This window comes from Castor canadensis, chromosome 19 (genome assembly GCF_047511655.1).
Source record: "Castor canadensis chromosome 19, mCasCan1.hap1v2, whole genome shotgun sequence".
Taxonomy (NCBI): domain Eukaryota; kingdom Metazoa; phylum Chordata; class Mammalia; order Rodentia; family Castoridae; genus Castor; species Castor canadensis.
In genome coordinates this window covers 33241644-33263319 of record NC_133404.1, presented here as the reverse complement: position 1 = coordinate 33263319, position 21676 = coordinate 33241644, and the positions used below count along the sequence as shown (strand labels likewise).

At 38.1% G+C, this 21676-nt stretch overlaps 1 long non-coding RNA gene across 1 annotated transcript in view; it reads left to right on the top strand.

The window, feature by feature from the left end:
* Window positions 1–8769, top strand: part of LOC141419229 (uncharacterized) — a 75315-nt gene extending 66546 nt beyond the window's left edge. The window contains exons 3-4 of the long non-coding RNA XR_012443945.1: window positions 3626–3750; window positions 7680–8769. This is a non-coding gene — a long non-coding RNA (uncharacterized lncRNA). The remainder of the gene's footprint in view (window positions 1–3625; window positions 3751–7679) is intronic.
* Window positions 8770–21676: the final 12907 nt, after the last annotated feature.

Sequence of the window (21676 nt, the reverse complement as noted above, 5' to 3'; positions counted from 1 at the left end):
TGAATCTCAGGACCACTGCACAGCTTTGACTTTTTTATATATTTCACCCTGAGTTCCATTGTTATATTTCAGAATGTATGAACCAGTACATCCTTAGAAGCACATTTTAAGCCAAATGAGTTTGCTTTCCCCCTAAACCAGGTAGTTTCTAATACAAACAAATCAAGGTATGTGTAAACTCCAGTCTGTTTAATTCTGGGGCTGTGTCTCACAACCTGGCATTCTTTTAAAACTGTCTATCTCTAGCACCCTAATTTTCCTGGGAAGTCATCTCTTCTCCACAATCAATTCCAGTGGCTCTGGTAGAGCTGCCTCCTCATCCTTACCTGGTCATGACCATAGCCTCAGGGCTTGGCAAGTGCTCCATCAGAGCTCATCAGAGCTGGTGTCATTATGACCAAGTGTGGTGTTCAGTAAAAGACATTAAGAATGAGAGTGACAGAAAAAGAGGAGGAGGGGAAATGGGGAGGCTGTGAGGGGAGGTGAAGAGAATCATGATATGTTACTTATATACGTATAGAGATAGCATAAAGGAACCCACTAAATATTGTCTTAAGAGGAAGAAGGAGGATTAAGAGGCTATAACAGGGGAAGTGAATTTATTCAAGATACACTGAATGCATCTATGGAATTTTCACATGAAACACCTTTGTACTATTAATGAATACTAAAAAGTGGCAGAAAAAGAGATACTTTTCTTTTCTCCCTCATGGGAAAGTCTGGACCTCAATTGTTTAGCTCTGATTTAGTAGCTCTACAACTGATCTTTTTCTTTTAAAGATATTGATGTTCTGATTCTAAAATATATATGTAAATGCAAAGAACTAGCATCGAATAATTAGTCATGGTAGGGTTAGACCAATCAAAGCAACAAAGAGATTCCATAAACAGACCCCTACATGTATGGTCACTTAATTTTCAACAAGGCCATATAACAAAAGAAATATTTTCCTCTATGAATAATCTGTAACAACTGGCTATCCAAGTGAAAAGTATGGAACATAGATTATACCATATACAAATAATACCAAATGGACAATGAATTTAAAGTAAAAGCAAAAAATTATACATTTCCATGAATAAAAATGAGATTATTTTTATGAATACAGGATAGACAATTTTCTCAAACAGAACATAGAGGCATTTTAAAAAGAAAAATTTAGTTGGGCTCTTGGGTCACACCTCTGGACCTAGCTACTTGGGAGGCTAAGCTTGAGAGGATCACAGTTTGAGGCCAGTCTGGATGAATAGTTTGAGAGCTCCAGCTCCAAAATGGACAAGAGATGTGGCTCAAAATGGTAGCGTGCCTGCTCTGCAAGTGTGAAGCTCTGAGCTCTGAGCTTCACCAAAAAAGAAAGGTGGAAAAAAAAGAAAAATTTAATATAAAATGATAAATGACACACTAGAAATTTAAAATATTATATACCAGAAGATATTATAAAGGAAAATTTTTTTTATTTTTAAGAATTTTAGTATCATTTGGACTCTTTAGTATTTAGCAAAATATGTAGTTTTTCAACCTTTCTTTGAAAAGGTATGGTTTAACTTGCTTTCTCTCCCTAAAAGTTCTTTGGCTTTTTTTTTTTTTTCACCATTTTTCATAACATTACTCTGTGGCTTTTACCTCCCAAACCCTAGGTCTGTTGACTTCAATATTATTGGAATATTATTTGCCTTTCTACATGTAAAAAGCCTTAGAGCCAATTCATTCTGTCTATGCAATTACCTCTGTCTATGAAGATCTCTATTGGGATTTCCTTGGAAATATTTCAATGATAGCTTCATTTTGCAGACAAAGGAAACTGAGTGAATAAAACATTTTCTGGAAATCTGACAGTCTTGGCATTGAAAAGTTAAGCACTGTAAATTTAACAGATGCAAACAAACTAGTCCTCCTAATACTCAAGCCAGAGCATTCCCTGAATTCCTAGTTGATTGCTGCTCCAGAGGCAAACCTCATTAGAACGCATTTCCTATTCTTAGGTTCTTTCTTTGCATGATGCAAACATTGCCAATTAAACGTGGAAGTGGAGTACTTTATGAATGGATTTATAATATGGTATGTGTGTGTATTTATATTTAGCATACCTTCAGGGTATGTATTCTTTCCAATGGCTTTTATTTTTCTTAAATTCTGCTTTGGCTGTGATTTAAATGTGGCATTGTCAAAAGAGAAGCAAACTGGTAGATTGGGGAACAATGAAGGGGAGAAGAGCAAGTCCTATCTGTAATCCATTGTTCACCTGCTAAAAGACATACATTGTTTGAAAGACGTCTGCTGATACTTCTCATACTTTACTTTCACATGGTGTGCAGTGTTTTATGAGTGACACTCTTTCATTGACATGGTATTACTTAATTCTATAAAGTATCACCATTCCACTAGTTTATAATTATCTTCTGGATTTAGTTCCACTCCTCTAACATGAAACCTTGTAAGTATTGTGATTGCTAAAACTCCCCAGGCGAGAACTTAAACTGGTGTTCCCCCAGGAATGTTAATGGAATTACATTTAAGTTTCACAAAGGTCTATGGGATGTTAGCTTTCTATTACTATGACGAATACCTGAGATAACCAACTTATAAAGAGAAAAGATTTATTTTGGCTCTTGGTTTTTTCTTTTTTTCTTTCTTCTTTTTTTTTTTTTGGTGGTACTGGGGTTTGAATTCACAGCCTCACACTTACTAAGCAGGTTCTCTTACTGCTTGAGCCACTCCACCAGGCCTTTTTCATGATGGATTTTTTCAAGAGAAGGTCTTAAGATAGATCTATTTGTCTAGGCTGACTTTGAATTGCAATCCTCCTGGTCTCTGCCTCTTGAGTAGCTGGGATTATAGGTGTGAGTCACCGGTGCACAACTTGGCTCTTGACTTTGAAGGTTCTAGTCTATGATGTTTTCCCCCATTCCTTTGGTCCTGTGGTGAGGCAGCAAATCATGGTGGGAACAAATGGCTGAGCAAAACCACTTATTTCATGTTTAGGAAGTCAAAGAGAGAGAAAGGCAGGGACCGGAGATCCACATTTCCCTTTGAGGACACACTCCTAATGACCTGACGATCTCTCACCAAACCCCACCTCTTAAACTTTCCACCACCTCCCAATAGTGCCATGGGCTGGAGACTAAGCTTTTAACACATGGGTCTTTACTGGACCCTTAAGATCTAAACTATAGCACATGGAATCTTTATGCATTTAACTGTGACAATCCCACTTTCTGGGGCTGTTCAGAATTGATTCATATTTGTCAAAGCATCTAACTGATGCAGGGTTCTGTGACTGGTATCCAGCTGTGTCCCTCCCATCACAGTGGTCCAGTGGGACAGATCTTTCTTTTCCCTGCCCCTGTACAGACAGATGTGGGCACATATTCTAAGCCTCGTAAGAACATGGAGGAAGGGATAAGACTTCACCTTCTTCAGAGGCTGGCTCTAACAAGGTGATTTCTACAATGAGGATGGTCCTCATTTGTCCATGGTAACCCCAGAGAGTTGCTTCTGTTCCTGCCTCTTCCAAGCCTGCTTCTACAGCCTTCTGAAAATGTTTTCCTAATGTCCTGCCAACATATTTCTTCACTTTATATTAGTTGGAGTAATTTTGAGTATTTTTTTGGTCTTCCCTCAAAGGACCCATCCATATGAATTCTCTGTTGGAAGTGAGAGCTCACAGCTATCAGAACTACTTTGCTGAAGAAGTTTGAAAGTGGTACTGATTAAGACTTCCAACACTGGATATTTATGAGTAGAAAGGGGTAAGTCATTGGGAGACAGGACTCATTATGACTTTAACCTAAAGAATAATACTTCTGCATCCATTGTTACAGTTCATTTATCAGAGATGAAATGGGTTGGTTGTATAAAGATACAGAAGTCTGATTAAATATGAAATTATCCATTTCCCAAATGGTGTCTAGAATTTTCCATGTGTCAAGGGTTATGGGAAGCACTGTTCATGTATTATTTTATTTAATTCTGACAACAACCCACAGTGGTAGACACTATTATAACATGATTTTGCTGAAATAAACATAGAAAGGTGAGTTGCACATCACAGCTGAAAAGCGGCAGAGCCGGCAAACTAAAGAATGGAAACCACACCAACTTCTTCATACTAATGTAATAATTATGCATATCATCATAAAATCTGTTTTCTGATTACACAGATTGTGAAAATAGATAATTTTTATTCTTAATGTTTATTCTTAGTTCCAACCACATATTTAATTGATTTCATATTTATTTCATTTGTTTATAAAAGTATGCTTCATTTTTATGATTAAGTAACTAAATGGCATGGACTATAACTTACTTAATTACATATTGCTTAATTATTGATGTATTAGTTAATTATATGGAGTTAATTTTAAAAATTAAGTAATTATGTTTTATAACATTTTGCCATTCTGATGTCAATCCTATTTTCCTGTTAATTTTGAAACCTTGACTCAAGCATTATTAAATGTATAAATAGTTAATTTTAACATGACTGAAACTAAAATTAGTATAGGCTATTAGTAAGACTTTGGTAAATTATATATACACACATATACATATATAACACACAGACAACCCAAATGCCTTAAAATCATTTATTACAATATGTGCAAATTATATTAAATATTGGGAAAAATGTACAAGTAACTTAAAAGTGAGCTTCAGTTTTGAGATAGCTTGAACATTTTGTAATTTAATTTTAGCATTTCTTGGTCTTAGTAGTCTGTCCTATTATTTGAAGGAGGAGCTATTCTATCTTGAAAGCCTACTGGGAGAAAATGACTTAACTATGTTGTCAGCTTCTTCAGGACAGGGTCATTGTTTTATATTCTTCCCATGGAATAGCTTCTGGCACAATAAATGTTTGTTGAATTTGAATTTTGAGTTTAAGTGAAATGATGCTGAAAATTTTACATTAGCTACAGCCATCCATCTGAATGTAAGCCAGCAGTTGCTATCTTGCATCAGGGACTCATTAATAATACGATTTCTAGTGAGATTATTTTGGTGACAGAACAAAATGAAACAGTTCTTCTCCCCTTGAGTTTTCTGTTTCAATCATGCATGGCTCAGCATTTAGGGTAGTATTTTTGGCTCAAAAGAAAATAAGATATATTACCAGTAAGGTTTCTCGTACCTTATGGCAAAAAAACTTAATAAATTTAACCTATTTTTTTGTAAGGATAAAAAAAGTCCAGAGAGGTTGAGTGATCTATCAATGCCACATAGCTCTCTGCTGCCAGAAGTGGCTATTGAGTGTAGTGTTCCTGGGTCTCTGTTCAGTAATTCTTCCGACTGCACCTATTAGAGAACCTCTTATTCACTGATTAGAAATGGATTATTATTACTCATTATGGAACTAAACACTTCTTCACTTGCTTATTCACTTTGGACCCTTATTCAATTTATATGATATGCATTGGAAACAAAAATTGTCTAATAAACAATTTTAGAAAAAAAATTCCTGTGAAATATTTAAGAAATGCTTTGCCCTCCCCTCCTCTTTCCCCCCTTCCCCCCTCTCCTTTCTGAGACAAGGTCTCTGTATGTAGCGCAGGCTGGCCTTGAACTTATAATCCATCTTCCTCAGCTTCCTGAATGCAGGAATTACAATTACACACCACCATTAAGAGGTTTTCAAAACTCAGGATGAAGAGAGTTTAGTTTTCCAATATACTGCTGTGAACTTATCAATGAGCTTAGAAAAGGGTAACAAAGACCTTAAAAAGTGAATTCTCTTTAATGCAGTGGTTGCATTAATGGGATGTTATCCACAGGAAAAAAAACAGAACAAAGTTTGGAAACTCACATATGTAAAAATATTCACATAGTGTTGTTTAACACAATAAACTGGAAGCATACTAAGTGTCCACAGAGGGGATTGGTTATGATGCATGCTTATCATACTTAGCAAAAACTCTTTTATTTCCTGGCATCTGATTGGATGTTTTCAGGAGCTGATTGGAGGACAGGGTGGTGGTCAGGTCAGTGGTGGACTGTTGAACTTTCAACCTGCTTTTTTTTTGTTAATATAAATTTATAACCGCTTATAGTTTTAAACTCTCTGGAAAATTCTGGCTCTTTTGGCCAATGCAGAGTTTTTGGGGCTGTCTTTCTCTGCTTCTGGTGACATCTGGGATTATCTTTGATGTCTGGGGATGAGAGGTGACACAACCTTAGTATCCACATTAGAGTCTGTTGTCGTTTTGCATATCCAAGGTGCAACTGGTCCCATATGCCTTTCAGGGGTAATATTCTTATATTAACTCTAGGAATTTATGGGGTCAGAATTTATTCCTAGTCTTATAATGCATCCAAAATTTGTCTCCCATCCTTGATGGTGAGCAAGTGAGGCATGCGGCTGCCCAGTCAGGGACTACATTTCCCAGTGTTGTCTTGCAACTAGACATGCCCATGAGCAATGGCCTGAGAAGAGGAGTGATGGGTACCACTTCTCTGCTTGAGTCTTAAGGCTTTGTGCCTACATCTCACCTATATCCCTCCGGTCTTCTGTACTCTTCCCATTAACTGGAAAGTGACATGGCTGTGACCCTTCTTGTCCTTTCTTATCTTTGGTGAGATTGGGACATTTTTGGCTATGTGTGCTAGGCAGAGATCTAAAGATTTGATTTATTCTTATGTAATGTTTACAACCATTTTTTTCTTATTTTATTTTTTTTTGTGGGACTGAGGTTTGAACTCAGGGCCTTGCACTTGTTAGGCAGAGGATCTGCTGCTGAAGGTATGCTTTAAATTTTGCTTTAGTTATTTTTTTCAGATAAGATCTTATGTTTTTGCCAAGGGATGACCTCAGACTGCAATCTTCCTACCTATCACTCCTGAGTAGCTGGAGTTACAGGAATGTACCACCATGCTTGGCTTATTTGTTGGGATGGATCTCACTAATTTTTTTGCTGGGGCTGACCTCAAATTTCAATCTCCTCCTCCCAAGTAGCTCGGATTATAGGTGTAAACTGCTGTATCTTGTCCCCAATTTTCTTATATCTCTTTCCACTTTTGTTTCAGGGAAACCTGGAATCACACATGCCTTCACTTTGGAGTATCATTCACATAACACATATTGATCCACAGCGTTTGCCATGCTTAGTTTATGAATTCATTTTCTGGGCTCTGCTAATTTATTTGCCATCTACCTGCTTTCCAACTCTAAAGTTCTGCTGCTTCAATAAAGTCTTCCATTCTCCTGTCCTTGTAGACTTATGTGTTATGTGGCTGGAGAAGTGAGTAAAAGACAATGTGTATGTTCATGTGATAATATTTGCATAAGACATTAGCATGACCCCTCATTTCTTGTAGTGTCCATTTTTGTTGTGTTCCAATTATAAGCATTTTGTTGTTAAACTATAAAGCAAAAGCATATTCAAAGAGTTGTGTTCTTTTAGTTTTGGATGAGACAGGGGTTTGAACTCAGGGCTGCATGCTTGCAAAGCAAGTGCTCTACCGCTGGAGCCTCACCTCCAGTTCATTTTGTTCAGGTTATTTTGGATATGAAGTCTCCTGAGCTATTTGCCCTAGCTGGCCTTGAACCCAAAATTATCCCAATCTCAGCCTCCCAAGGAGCGAGGCTAGAGGTGTGAGCCCCCAGCACCCAACTAAAGAGTGTTTTCTTAGTGAAAAAAAAAATCAAAAGTTTAAACTTTTTGGCTCATTTTGTTTCCCTCTTTAGACTTTCTGGTTTAGAGAGAAGACTCCAGATAATGGTGGCGTCAATGAAAGCAGTGATCTGGAAGTTCCATGAAGAGTGATATCACACCCTTCTAGCCCTGGAGAGTATCTCTGTGGTTGTGTGATACATTGGAGTAAATCGCTCCATTCTTCCTACCCTCTCTCTTACAATCATGGCAGGCTTTGTGTTGCCATCCTGTATTGTACAACCAAGAGAGAGGAGAACTGGAATACCATAATAAAAAATGTATGACCTCAGAAGTAGCACCATGAGGATATTAGGGGGAGGAGGGAGAGGAAAAGAGAATGATAAAAGTGAATAATATTGAAGTACATTGCATCTTTGTAGGAAGATGACATAACAAAAACACTGAAGGCTGTTGAACAATACAGAGTAGGGGAGAAAGGGCAAGGAAGAGTAATGGGGGGTTAGACTGATTACAGTACAATATATTCATTGGTGAAATACCACGGTGAAACCCCTTTGGACAATGAATATATGCTTAATTAATGAAGGACAGGAGTGTAAAATAGGTCCTGTTAGGGGGAGGGTGCCTGTGGCAGGAGGAAGGAGAATGGAGAGGGTAAAGAAGGATGAATACATGGTTGATGTATTTTATATACTTGTACGAAAATAGGACAATGAAACCTGTCAATATTTTAAGTAGTAGGAGGAGGATGAGGGAGAATGATGGTAGGGATGAATCTACCCAACGTACATTGTAAACAGAAATGGAAATGTCACAAAGAAGCCTCCCTCTACAACTAATAGATGCTAATAAAAATATTAAGAAAAAATAAAACAAGTCCTGCCTGGGGGTGTTGGTACCAGTGGGAGGTGGGAGGATATAAGGAAAGGGTGTAGGAGGGTGAATATGGTAGAAATATTATATACTCATGTATGAAAATGGAAAAATAAGACTTGTTGAAACTATTCCAGGAATGGGGAGGGGAGAATAAAGGATAATGATGGAAGGGGTGAATTCAACTATGATATTTTGTAATCACTTTCATAAATGTCACAATGTGCCCCAAGTACAACAATAATATGATAATAATAATAATAAAATAAAAAAATAAAAACAAAGAAAAAAGAAGTAACACCAGCCTTTTTATTGAAATACTGAATTGCAGGCTCAACCACACTGTCTCTCTTGATGAGCTTATGTGTGATGATGCCTTCCTCAGAGAACCACTGTTCAGAATGCCTCATCGCTCAGGCTCTGAGTGATTTTTCCAGCAGATGGTATGACCATCAGTCCTCTTGGTGACAAATGCCTTTGTGGTATTGTTTAGGGGTTCAAGAATTTCAGGGTGAGAGGTGGTGATAGTAAATGTCCCAACAATCTGTCACGACATGGAAAGGAACTATGCACCACTGATGGCAGGCATTGCATAAGAATAATTATGCAGAGGGCAGGGTGATCGAGGGAGATTAAGGTGAGGGAATGGTATGGATGGACTTCATATACTTGTATGAAATAGAACAATGAAATCTCTTGCAATTGCTTCAAGTGGGGTGAGAGGGGTCAAATGGGAAAGTTGGTGGGGGCATCTAATAACTGAATTCACAATGAATCTTCCCTGCACAATGCATATATCCTAATTTAAAAAAGAGAGTAATTGTACAAAGCAGTTCTAAGGACTTCCACTACAGATCCATTCATGCAAACAGTCAATGGAGATTGTCTGCAAGGTCCATAGAATCCTCTTTCTAGGCTGCCATTCTCTTTTTTGTTACACTACGCAATGGGATCCTGCTTTTTTGGATACCAACTGAGCCTACTACATAAAAGAAAAGAATGCAAATTGTTACTGGTTTCTGGATTTGCATATATTTTCATTAGGTTCTGCAGCTCTCTGGTGAGGTTAGTCTGGCCCAAAAGACCAAAAATCATATGTTCTCCCTCATAATGTGGACATTAGATCAAGGGTAAACACAACAAGGTGATTGAACTTTGATCATAAGATAAAAACAAGAGCACACAAGGGAGATATGAGGATAGGTAAGACACCTAAAAAACTAGCTAGCATTTTTTGCCCTCAACTCAGAGAAACTAAAGCAGATACCTTAAAAGCAACTGAGGCCAATAGGAGAAGGGGACAAGGAACTAGAGAAAAGGTTAGATCAAAAAAGAATTAACCTAGAAGGTAACACACATGCACAGGAAAGTAATGTGAGTCAACTCCCTGTATAGCTATCCTTATCTCAACTAGAAAAAACCCTTGTTCCTTCCTATTATTGCTTATACTCTCTCTTTAACAAAATTAGAGATAAGGGCAAAATAGTTTCTGCTGGGTATTGAGGGGGTGGGGAGGAGAGGGAGGGGGCGGAGTGGGTGGTAAGGGAGGGTGTGGGGTCGGGGGGAGAAATGACCCAAGCATTGTATGCACATATGAATAATAAAACAATAAAAAAAAAAACCTAAAAAAAAAAGAGAAAGTTTGGTCAAAAATGGTTGGGTGTGTTAGTCACTTTCTTTTTTTTTTTTTTTTTTTAGTGCAGGCATGCTGGACTCCCAGGTTTCATTTTTTTAATTGTTTTATTATTCATATGTGCATACAATGCTTGCAATCACTGTGAAAAAAATCCCTGAGAAAATCAGGAAAGATTTTGGCTCATGCTTTCAGTACATAGTTGACTAGCTTCATTATTTTGGGGACAGGGGAAGACAGTACATCATGGCAGAAGGACATGGTAGAAGGAAGATGCTCACCTTGTGGTGACCAAAAGATAGAGGGAGGGGGAGATAGAGAGAGAGACAGAGGGGGAGAGGTAGAGGGGGAGAGGTACTGGGGACAAGATGTACCCTTCAAGGGCATGTACCCAGTAACCTACTTCCTCCAACTAGGTCCCACTTCCTGCAGTTTTCACCACTTCCCAATAGTCCATTCAATTATGAATCTATCAGTGGATTAATCCACTGATGAAGTTAGATCCTTGTGACCCAATCACTTCCCCAAAACCCATCAGCCAACACCCAAGCTTTTAGCACATGGTTTTTGAGGGACATTTTATATCCAAATGATAATACTGGGAAATTTGATATTCTACCATTTGAGTCATAATACCCATGAGGGTATAAGGTCTCAGAAACTGTACAGAAAAAAGGACATGAAAATAGAAGGGGGAATACTTGTGAAGATGAAGGGGACCAGCGGGAGAGTGGGGAAGGGGGAGGCGAATATGATCAAAGTATGAATGTGTCAAAAGGAAACACATTATTTTGTGTAATTAATACATGCTAATAAAATTGTTTTGCTTTATTTAAAAAAAAGAATTTTCATGGATACATTAGCATAGGACAAAAAAGCTGACTTTATTCTACAAAATGGTCTTATGACTACATTATTCTTTATATTTTTTGTGATTATCATATTTTCTATAAGGACTCTGTTTTCTCTTCAAAACTAAGAAAATATTTCTGTGAGGATCTCTTTCTCTTAGCTTCTAACTGTTCTTGCTATATAACAAAATACCACAGGCCGAATAATTTATAAATAATAGAAATTTATTTTTCATAGTTCTCAAAACTGAGATGTCCAAGGTTAAAGTGTAGATAGAGTCAGTGTCTGGGTAAGGCTCATATTTTGCTTCCAAGTTGTGCCATGCCCTGTTGCCGGACCAGAGGTGTCCAGTGCTGTGTGCTCACACGGCCAAAGGGGAAAAGGGCCAGGCCGTGCTCTGGAATCTCTTTGAGAATGGTATCAATGCCACTCATATAGGTAGAGCCCTCATGTTTAAATCTCTTTCCCCAAAACCCACTTCTCAAATCTATTGCATTAGGAATTAAGTTTCAACTTGAATTCTGGAGAGATACAAATATTCAGACCACAGAAATTGTTTCATTTTTTGTTTACTGGGGCTTGATCAGCCAGGCCTCCATCTCAAACCAGAGAAATCTTTAGATGTTTTTTCCCAATTTAAATAAGATCCTGATTTTTATTAAATTTGAAATGAGTATTTTCTTAAGCCATTACATTTCCCTCTACCTGCTTAAACTATTTTTTGGTGGCATCTACTTTATTAAATTGCTCTTGATTTCTTACAAGAGATAATAAACTCAAGTCAGCATAGAAGAATCACATTGGACCAGAACAAAAAAAAGAACAAAACTTCATTTTCTTCTTTTTGTGGCACCAAGAATCAGTATCACTGGCGACAGTTGGTGATGACTAGGATCATTTTTCCGTAGGTGGCAATAGAACATTAAAGATTGAATCATCATGCAGATCATAAAAGTTCAGAAAGGTTGCCCAAGGACTCAGGACTAGTTATAGGCCAACATAGTCAGATATTCTAACATCCGTTATTCCAACTGGAGTCACATTATTTCAATATTATGTGACTGACTTTTTTTGTGTGTATGTGTCAGTCCTGGGGTTTGAACTCAGGGCTTCATAGTTGCCAGGCAGGAGCTCTACCCCTTGCTCCACACCTCCAGTCCTTTTTGCTGTGGTTATTTTGGAGATATGGGCTCACTTTTTGTCCAGGCTGGCCTGGACCATGATCTTCTTGCTAATACTTCTCACCATTGTTGGGAAAACAAGCACTGATAACATGCTCTGCTCTTTTCCATTGAGATGGGTTCTCACACACTTTTCTGCCAGGACTGGCTTGGAACCTTGATCATCCATGATCTCAGCATCCCATGTGTAGCTTGGAATGACAGATGCCAGGCTCAGGTTTCTTTAGTTCCTTTTTTGGTGGTTACTGGGTTTGGACTCAGGGCCTCAGGCTTGCTCTGCAGGTGCTCTACCACTCAAGCCATGTCCCCAGCTATGTGACAAACTATTAAAGTGATTCCACAATTATTTGTTCTGTCCTTGCATACTTAAATGATGCTATGTGACTGATTGTCTTGTTTTATGAGGTTTCTGGCCAATTAAGACTGACATATTATTTTATTTAGTGAGTCAATTTTTTGGTGGAACTGGGTTTTGAACTCAGATCCTCAGGTTTGTTAGGTGCTCTACCACTTGAGCCAGTCCACCAACCCTGACATGTTATTCTAAAGAAGAGAGATATCCTTTTTTTTCTGAACAATCTTTCCTACATACAAAATATAAATTAATAGGAACAAGCCCTCTCAGAGTGGGAACTTAAACTTTGAGAAAAATCAATGCCTCACCTATGTTAGAGATAGTTTTCATCAGCATGGAATATAGGAGTTCAAAACCAATGCTAACTCTTTCTGAGAAATAGTTCTTTAGCAGCTTTCACTAGTTTAGCCTTTCTTGGGCTGACTCTTGTGAAAATAACTGGTTATTTCCGGCTTTAGAAATTTGAATTGGGGCCCAGTTTCTGCACATAATAACTATATGAACTTAATTGAGTGTTTTAACTTTCCTGGCTATCCAATGATAAAGTACTTAATAACCACAAAGCATTTCATTTTAAAAAGGGCCTTATATTTAAATTTGTCACTTAAGTCAGATTGCCTTGATCAATGGGTATTAAGTTGCGTTGATAGAAGTAAAGTGTTCTGGTATGTTATTGTATCGTAGGGTGACTATAGATAGTGATTGTGTACTGCCTATCTCAAAAAGCTAGAAGAAAGGATTTTAAATGTTTTCATGATAAAGAAGTGATAAGTGTTTGAGAAATAACCTGATACACAATGTATACCTGTGTCAAACATCACATGGTACCCCATGAATTTGTGCAATTTTTGTGTTTGTATGAATTAGTTAAAATACATCTAATTAAAAAATCCTTCATATTTAAAATTGTCATATGGATTGCCCAGTTCTTCTAGTTAGGGAAGCCTGTGTGTTCTCTCACATACCGACACCCTCAAACACACCACTCCATTCTCCTTTTCTTTCTGAACACCTAACTCTAGGGTGACAGAAGTTACCATTTACCAATGGGTGCTCATTGGGCAGAAGGACAAACATCCTGAAAAAGCAAGATGGAAAGTCATTTGGGAAAGGACAGGATGCATCTAAAGATGAAACAGTAGGGTTGAGACAAGGACATGAAGTAAAACTGAACTGTGTCTGTGACAGTTGCAACAGACTTGGCTAATTGAAAGCATCAACTTGCTTTCTTTACAGCTGTGTAGACATCAGAGCCATTAGGTAGACATCAAGGCTGTTGTGTAGATATTAAGGCCACTATTTAGTACATGGTCCAAAGTATCTGAGGGAATTGGGAAGGGGAGACTCAAGCCCTGTCCGGTTACTTTTTTTGGCTCTGCTTGCTCAGAGGGTCACATGTTCCTTATTTGTAAAGGGTGTCATATGGATTGGTGGGAGTTAGAATGGAATTAGTTTAAATTTCAGCAAAAAGTTCTATGAGTAAACATTGACTTATAAGAAAGAGGTAGAGTTTTATAGATAAATTACAGTAGGAATTTAGTTTAGACCTAGGTGGTAATTCTGGAGGTTCTGAAAGAATCAATGGCCCCTGGTTTCAAGATGGTCCTCTATCAGCAATAATGCTTGCCCCAAAGACATTTATGAGACCATGGATCACCAAAATGAATTCCAAATGTCTTTTTCTAGTCTTCTTATTTGCTGATCTACAATCCAATTGGTGTCACTATTGAAACAGAAGAATGACAGACAAGTATTACAAGAAGTTCATATGCATAAAGATTCTGAGGTTCTGTGTCATGACAAAATGTGTAAGCAGATGATATTAATGCTTGTCTTTGATTTTCTTCAGTGGAATTTGGAAAGGGTTCTTCTTTAATATGTACCTACTGTTATAGTGACTGTTCTCTGGCCCAGTTTCTGTCTGTCTCTAATCTTTAAAAAGGGCCCTTGACACACTTTAGTTAGGAAGCAGGCAAAATGAGGTCAAATGGAAGTCAGATGAAGGTGGGCTGCAATTCTTCTCCTCATGCATTCCAAATTAAGAGGGAATGTAAGGGTTAACCATAAAGTATTCCACATTGAACCCCCGCACTCTCTTTATCTAGCACACCATAATAAAAGATCAAGAGTTCCTGCTTATTATCTTATTTTTCCTGCCTGCTCCACCAGGCTAAGGCCCAGTCTGGTTATGGATTAACACGGTGATCAATAGTAAGCCTGCTGTCTCTCTCTCGGCAGGGGAAAATGAACTCAAAATGCAGTCAAACTCTTATTGATCAAGGATATAGGTCTCACTTTCATTACCTCTGTCTCCTGATAACCCACAAATAATGTGATGAGTTGCTAATCTCTCTGATTTTCAATGGACCCTTCACCCCTCCTGTCTGCACGTTGCAGCTTTTATTTTCATCTTGATACACACTCTGTGTAATTCATGTATTACTAACTCTCACTCTCTTACCGTCAGACCTGGTCAATCAGAGCTAATAATATCGCTCTTCACTGGGGTTGGAGGCTCTGGCGAGTTCAACATGCAGTGTTTCCAAACAAGGCAAGGAATCGCAATGTGCAGACAAATTCCTCCGAGCCGTGGGATGCCCTCTGAGTGAAGCAACACTCAAATTGGTAGCAGGCTCCTCAGGTCTGACCTGCTGCTGCCAAAGTAGTCCCAGAGTTTACAAACTGAACTGGTGACAGTTGCTTGCCAAGATGGCGGATCCCATGTTGGCCTCTTTCTCAGAGGATCTGGAGAGATGCTATGCCTCAGCTTTTTACTCCAATGGAGCTTGGAAAGAGTCTCCTTACTTTGAAGCCCAATGACTTGGGAAAATTTCTATTAAATAGTAGAAACTACCATGGGATAAATCTAAAAATATGTTGAGTGTATTTGAAATGTAACATTTTGTTGATTTCTTTAATTAAAAGTTGTATATATAGCAGAAATAATGAGGCTGTTGAGTCAAAATCCCTACTTCAAAGTCTTGCTCTTGTACCTAATCAGGTGGAGAAATGAAGATGTTGTATTTGGAAAAAAATATGCGGTTTCAACTTTTGTCTAGAAAAAATTGCTGTGCTTTAACATATGAGACAAAAATAGACCCAAATCAAAGTTTTAGGAAAAAACGATTATTTTTAGAAGCATGGTTATTTTTTTGGTTTGTTAATAACTTATGACTTGATTACTTTTCTCGGGGATTCTGCAACTTATCAATTCTAAAAGCAAAGCAGAAAATAAAACTACCAACTTCCATAAAGTGTGATGTCACTTAGCATCTGGGTATATGACTTACGGGAGACTCTCAAATATAAAATGATATTAAGCACAGGTAAAGAAAGACTGTAGTGAACTTCAGAATTTTCTTCAGCTCAATTTTAGGGCAACAGTTTGCTTTACATCTCTGATATGAAGTCAGTGTACGCTCGCCTGGTGGATGAACCACTTTTGTGAGGAAAGTCATATGATTTTTCTGTTGCTAATCTAATTAAAATAAATCACAATCAAACAGATATATCCCTCTTTCTTAAAAGAAACACCAGGCCACCAAAACCAGCTAAGCAGTTGAAATACTGTGACTGCATTCAGCCAAGAGGGCCTGAATGCTATTTTTCAGCTCCAGTCCAAACAATTTGTACACCTGTTGAAGAAAAAATAAAATATGACAGCGGTACAAAGTCCGGGTGATTAAAGTGATTTGCACTGAGTCCTTAAAGCTGGGGTAATTGCACGTCTCATTTTCTTCCTTTGTTCTGCAGAGCTGCATGTGAAATTTGACAACGAAGTCCTCATCCCTCTTTCTTTCAAGGACTAGGTGGAAATTTCACCAGTTTTTCCCTTTCCTTTCTGCTTAATCTCCTTGGAAATGATTTGGTTTCTTTTGGCTTCATGGAGGAGCATAAAGGAAAATCTATCCAGTATAGATGTTTGTTTTCACCCGGAAAATTTTTATAAGTACATTTGGAGGCATGCTGTTTTAACTGTTTTAAGATCCAAAGATTAGCAAACTGGGAGAAGAAGAGGAAAAGGTGCATGGTTATGGCAGGATAGAAGACTTACCCTGTTTTTTTTGTAAATGTTGGAGGGAAGGCACTCAGCAAATCCTTTGCAGGGTTCTGTGTTCTTGTGGAGTGCACTGATGTATATACACTTAGATTCTGATTTTCTATACTTCCCAGGATGAGCATATGCTACAGAATACCTTTGATGTTGCCATAATTGTATGAGTGATCTTCAATCATGGATGCCATCAAATTTTTTTGAACTGAATATAGATAAAGCCAAGACATTATTGATTAGTTCTGCCATGCAAAAGCTCCCAGGCTTCCTCTTAGAGTTGTTTTCTTCTGGAGAAGCTGTCTTTATCCTTCTGATAATACTCATGCCCTCGAAGCCACTGTGGCTTCTGAGTTTTCTTTTGAAGCCCACATCAATGATACAATTAAGACATTTTAATACAACTACAGCAGTCTTGCCATATTGAGAGGCATGTTCTCTGGTCTGCTGCTGTAGTTTTAATTCATGCCCCTCTTTCATGTGGCTATAATTACCACTGTTCTTTGTGTAGAGTTCTTCATGGCATATTTGCTGTTGATCCAGATTGAACTAGATAGACCCTTTTGGATTTAAACTTTTTAACCTTGTTAATAGGATTAATTGGATTCTGACAATTAAGCCCGTCTCTTTCCTTTCCCTAGAAAACTTCTTAGCCACATTCCCCATGAATGGTGTCTGCTAGTGTCCAACAATGCCAAAATACTCTATGAAAAATGAGGAAATTAGACAATCTCTCAGATGTTCCAGGCAACCAGATATTTAGGATCATATAGGAAAAGCATCTAGATCAAAAACTTTCTTAAAATTATTTCTCATTTGATATGAGTCAAACACAAATAATTTCCAACCTTCATATTCTACCCCACAATCTTTTTTCTTTGACATTATTCCTAGATCTTGTCATCTCTGGTTTCCTCCCCTTTCCCTTACCTGAATTTATGCTGCAGGTCCAATCCTAATATCTAATAGGAAAGCACAGGATAGAAGGCAGGTAGAGGCAGATGGAAGCAGTGTGGGGAGTACAAGTTTGGGAATGGGAACTGCGCAGGTGGCAGTTCTTGCTGGATTTCTAATTATCCATGTTTCCACATTAAAAGACACATAGCTTTGCTTCCCAACCAGGTATCTGCATTTCTTGGAAAGAATGGAACCTAATTTAAGGTGAAAACATTGCATTTCCCTGGACACAAAGCCTTTCACTTTTGTTTAAACAGAGTTGGTCTCCTGCTGAACTTGGGAAAAGCCTTGCCTCACTCTTAAAATGCACATGACAGATTAATAACCTTTTCCTTTTCTTCATATGTGTGCGATTTAAAACATACGGTTTTCAGTTTAAATAAGATTATAAACTGTCTTCACTATAGGATTTTATTCAAGAATTTTCCATGAGTGGTTGGCAATTCAGCACCTGGTACAGGTTTGTTCAAACATCTCATATCCATCCAGAATGTTAGACTTTTTTTTTTTTTAAAGCAGCATTCCTGGAGTAGTTAGTGTCTTCCTTTCCCTATCAATGCAGTCAACTGTGGTTTGAACTCAGGCCTTTGTGCTTGTGAGGCAGGTGCTGTACTGCTTGAGACACCCCTCCAGCCCTTTTTGTTCCAGTTATTTTGGAGATAGGGTCTTAATTTTTTGCCCAGGATTGCCTGGACCATGATCCTATTTTATGCTTCCCATTGTAGCTAAGAAGACAGGTGCATGCCACCATTCCCAAGTAGTGGTTAAGAAAGGGTCTTGTGAACTTTTTGCCCTCGGTGGCCTCAAATCATGATTCTCCTGATGCTAGCTTCCCAAGTAGCTAGGATTACAAGTGTGAGTCTCTGACAACTGGCTGTACTTGTGATTAGTTAATAAATATTTTTATTAGGATGTTTTCGTATACAGGGAGGGATTCATAGTGATAATTCTGTCTAGATTAATATTGTACATAAGTTACATCACCCCTATCCTCTCTCTCTCTTAGTCCCCTCTCCACCCCACTTAAAGCAATGGTAAAAGGTTCTTTGTTCTATTCCATACAGGTAGCTGAAGTTCATCCACTATATACCCTCACCTTAAGCTTCTTCATTCACCTTCCTCTCCCACTAGTACCCCTCACCGTACCTATTTTACAGTCCAGTCTTTCATTATTAATATTTAAGTCAATATTCAAAGGGGTGTCTTAATGTATGCCCACTGTGGATATGCTTTACTTTGGTCTGTTCAACCCCTTCCATTGCATTCCTTTACCCCTTTACCTCTCCCCCTTCATTTTTCAACAGCTTTCAGTATACATCCTTATATCCTCCACCTTCACAGATGTTATGTTTTACAATATTACTGATACTCTGTCATTCTCTTTTTCTTTCTCTCTTTCCCTGAGTTCCATAGAGTAGTTACACTGTTACAAACATGTTCTACATCTGAGTTTGTATACGATCACGTTTGTTTTGTATATGTTTGTCTTCTGGAGCTATCTTTCATGTATGAGAGAAGACATGCTATTTGTGAATTTTTAAAATTGCAGATGACTGCAGCTTTTCCACAAAATTCTTTCAGAAAGACAATGTGCTTCTTTCTAACTTGAATTTACTTGCTACAAGAAATTTGGTTACTGAAAATTGCAGCTTACTCTCTCTTTTAGTTGAAAAGGAAAATGGTTTGCCCAGTGCACATCCTATTTGACCTGGGTTAGCAGGAAACCATCTTTAATCTTGCCATTGGTTAGAATCTCAGGGGCATGGCATTATGTGTTCCCTTTGCTGCTTTTGGAAAAAAGGTTTTTAACCCTAGCTGCACTTTAGTACTATTTGGACAGTTTTTAAAAAGAATTGAAGCCTGATATCTACTTTCAGAAATTTTGATTTTATTGAACTCTGGCTCATAGCTTATTTGGCAAACCTTTTTGGAAATTGTTGGAGTAGACATTTACAATAAACAAACTGTATTAATGTTAGGAATAAGACAGGTTATAAATAAATATATACAGAATACAAATAAGCAAGCAGAGCAACTGGCACTGGGACCCATGGCAAGCCACTTAACCTGCCTGGATTTGCTTCCTCATTGTAATCACCATGTTGTCCTCCTCCCCACCCCTTTGTGTGCTGTAGGCCATCCCTGTGATCTGGGGTCCCCCGCCAGCCTTCCTCAGTCCTTGGCCTCTCATCTTTCCAATTGGCCCAATCTTCTGCAGCTCGGATAAACTTTTATGCCTGCTGTTTCCATTCTCCCTTACTCAGGACCCTCAAATGACTTCCCATTAGCTTCTGGGTCATATTCAAATTATTACCTATTGGTTTCCAGACCTTTAGTCAGGCAATCCCTTTTTATGTCACTTTTAATCTCTTCCCTTCCTGCTCCCTTTGTGGCCATCAGAATCATCTTCACCAACAACCCTTGTTTCTCTCTCTCTTTCTTTCTCCTCCTCTCTCAGAGACCTGCTTGCTTCAGCCTATCAGAAACACTTTCTTATTTATGCCCACCTGACTCCAACAGCCCTTTCCATTTTCCCAGGTTTAATCACTATTCCAAATCTTGACTACCTCCTGGTGCTTGTCACCATATAACTAAAAAAAAATTTTTTCTGGTACTGGGGTTTGAACTCAGGGCCTCATTCCTGCTAGACAGGTGTTTTACCATGTAAGCAACTCTGCCAGCCCATAACCAGGGTTGTTGACCTGAGGAAAGGCAGAGTCACTGGGCAGTTGTTGAGAGATGCTTCTCACACAAGCCACACTGAGGTGACCAAACAGGAAGAGGTTTTTTTTTTTTTTTCTTAAAGAAAACCACAGAGGATGTCATTTGTATTCTCTGCACACTATCCAGGTCACTTGGAGGTTCTCCCAAATCATTAATCAATAAATCAATTGTCTTCTTCTTCTTGCATATGTTTCCTAAGCACTCCTCAGTAAGTCTTTAAAATGGAAATAGTCTAGATTTGGGGCTAATATGATTAATTTCTTTTTTCAAAATATGTCAAGAAGGAATGCAAGAACAGCATTGTTATTTTAACATGAATTCAGATCTCCAGACACAGATTTTTCCAAAATGCATTTTTTCCAAATGCAATTTTAAAATGGGTCAACAAGTCTCCTGTTTTAAGTTAATTTTCTAATTGTCCCTTATATAGAAAGGGAAGAAAGAAATCCATCTTACATACTTTGTAGCCTCCAGTCATCTTTCATTGAACATACTAAACATTCAATACATATATTTCTTGGATGAAGTAAAAACCAGTCTTTTAAAGCTTTCTTGCTGTTTTTGGATGTCATATAACAGAATCCTTGGTTGAAAATGTGTGTGTGTGTGTGTGTGTGTGTGTGTGTGTGTGTGTGTTTATAGGAGTTGTTAGTTAAAACTTAGGGCTTTCACATTAGATTTATTAAATTTTAGCAAATTCCCAGGGGATTTTTATGAACATAAGGCAGTGGTTTGAAAACCACCTATGATAACATTCAGAAATAGTCTAAGTTCTATCCAGTATTCAGAATATATTAGCTCAGGTAAAACAAGTTCTTGGATGTAGACTAGTACATCCACTCTGGAAAAAAATTTGGAGGCTACTTAAAAAACTAGACATCGATCTACCATTTGATCCAGCAATACCACTCTTGGGGATATACCCAAAAGACTGTGACACAGGTTACTCCAGAGGCACCTGCACACCCATGTTTATTGCAGCACTATTCATAATAGCCAAGTTATGGAAACAGCCAAGATGCCCCACCACTGACGAATGGATTAAGAAAATGTGGTATCTATACACAATGGAATTTTATGCAGCCATGAAGAAGAATGAAATGTTATCATTCACTGGTAAATGGATGGAATTGGAGAACATCATTCTGAGTGAGGTTAGCCTGGCCCAAAAGACCAAAAATCGTATGTTCTCCCTCATATGTGGACATTAGATCAAGGGCAAACACAACAATGGGATTAGACTAGGAGCACATGATAAAAGCGAGAGCACACAAGGGAGGGGTGAGGATAGGTAAGACACCTAAAAAATTAGCTAGCATTTGTTGTCCTTAACGCAGAGAAACTAAAGCAGATACCTTAAATTCAACTGAAGCCAATAGGAAAAGGGGAACAGGTACTAGAGAAAAGGTTAGATCAAAAAGAATTAACCTAGAAGGTAACAC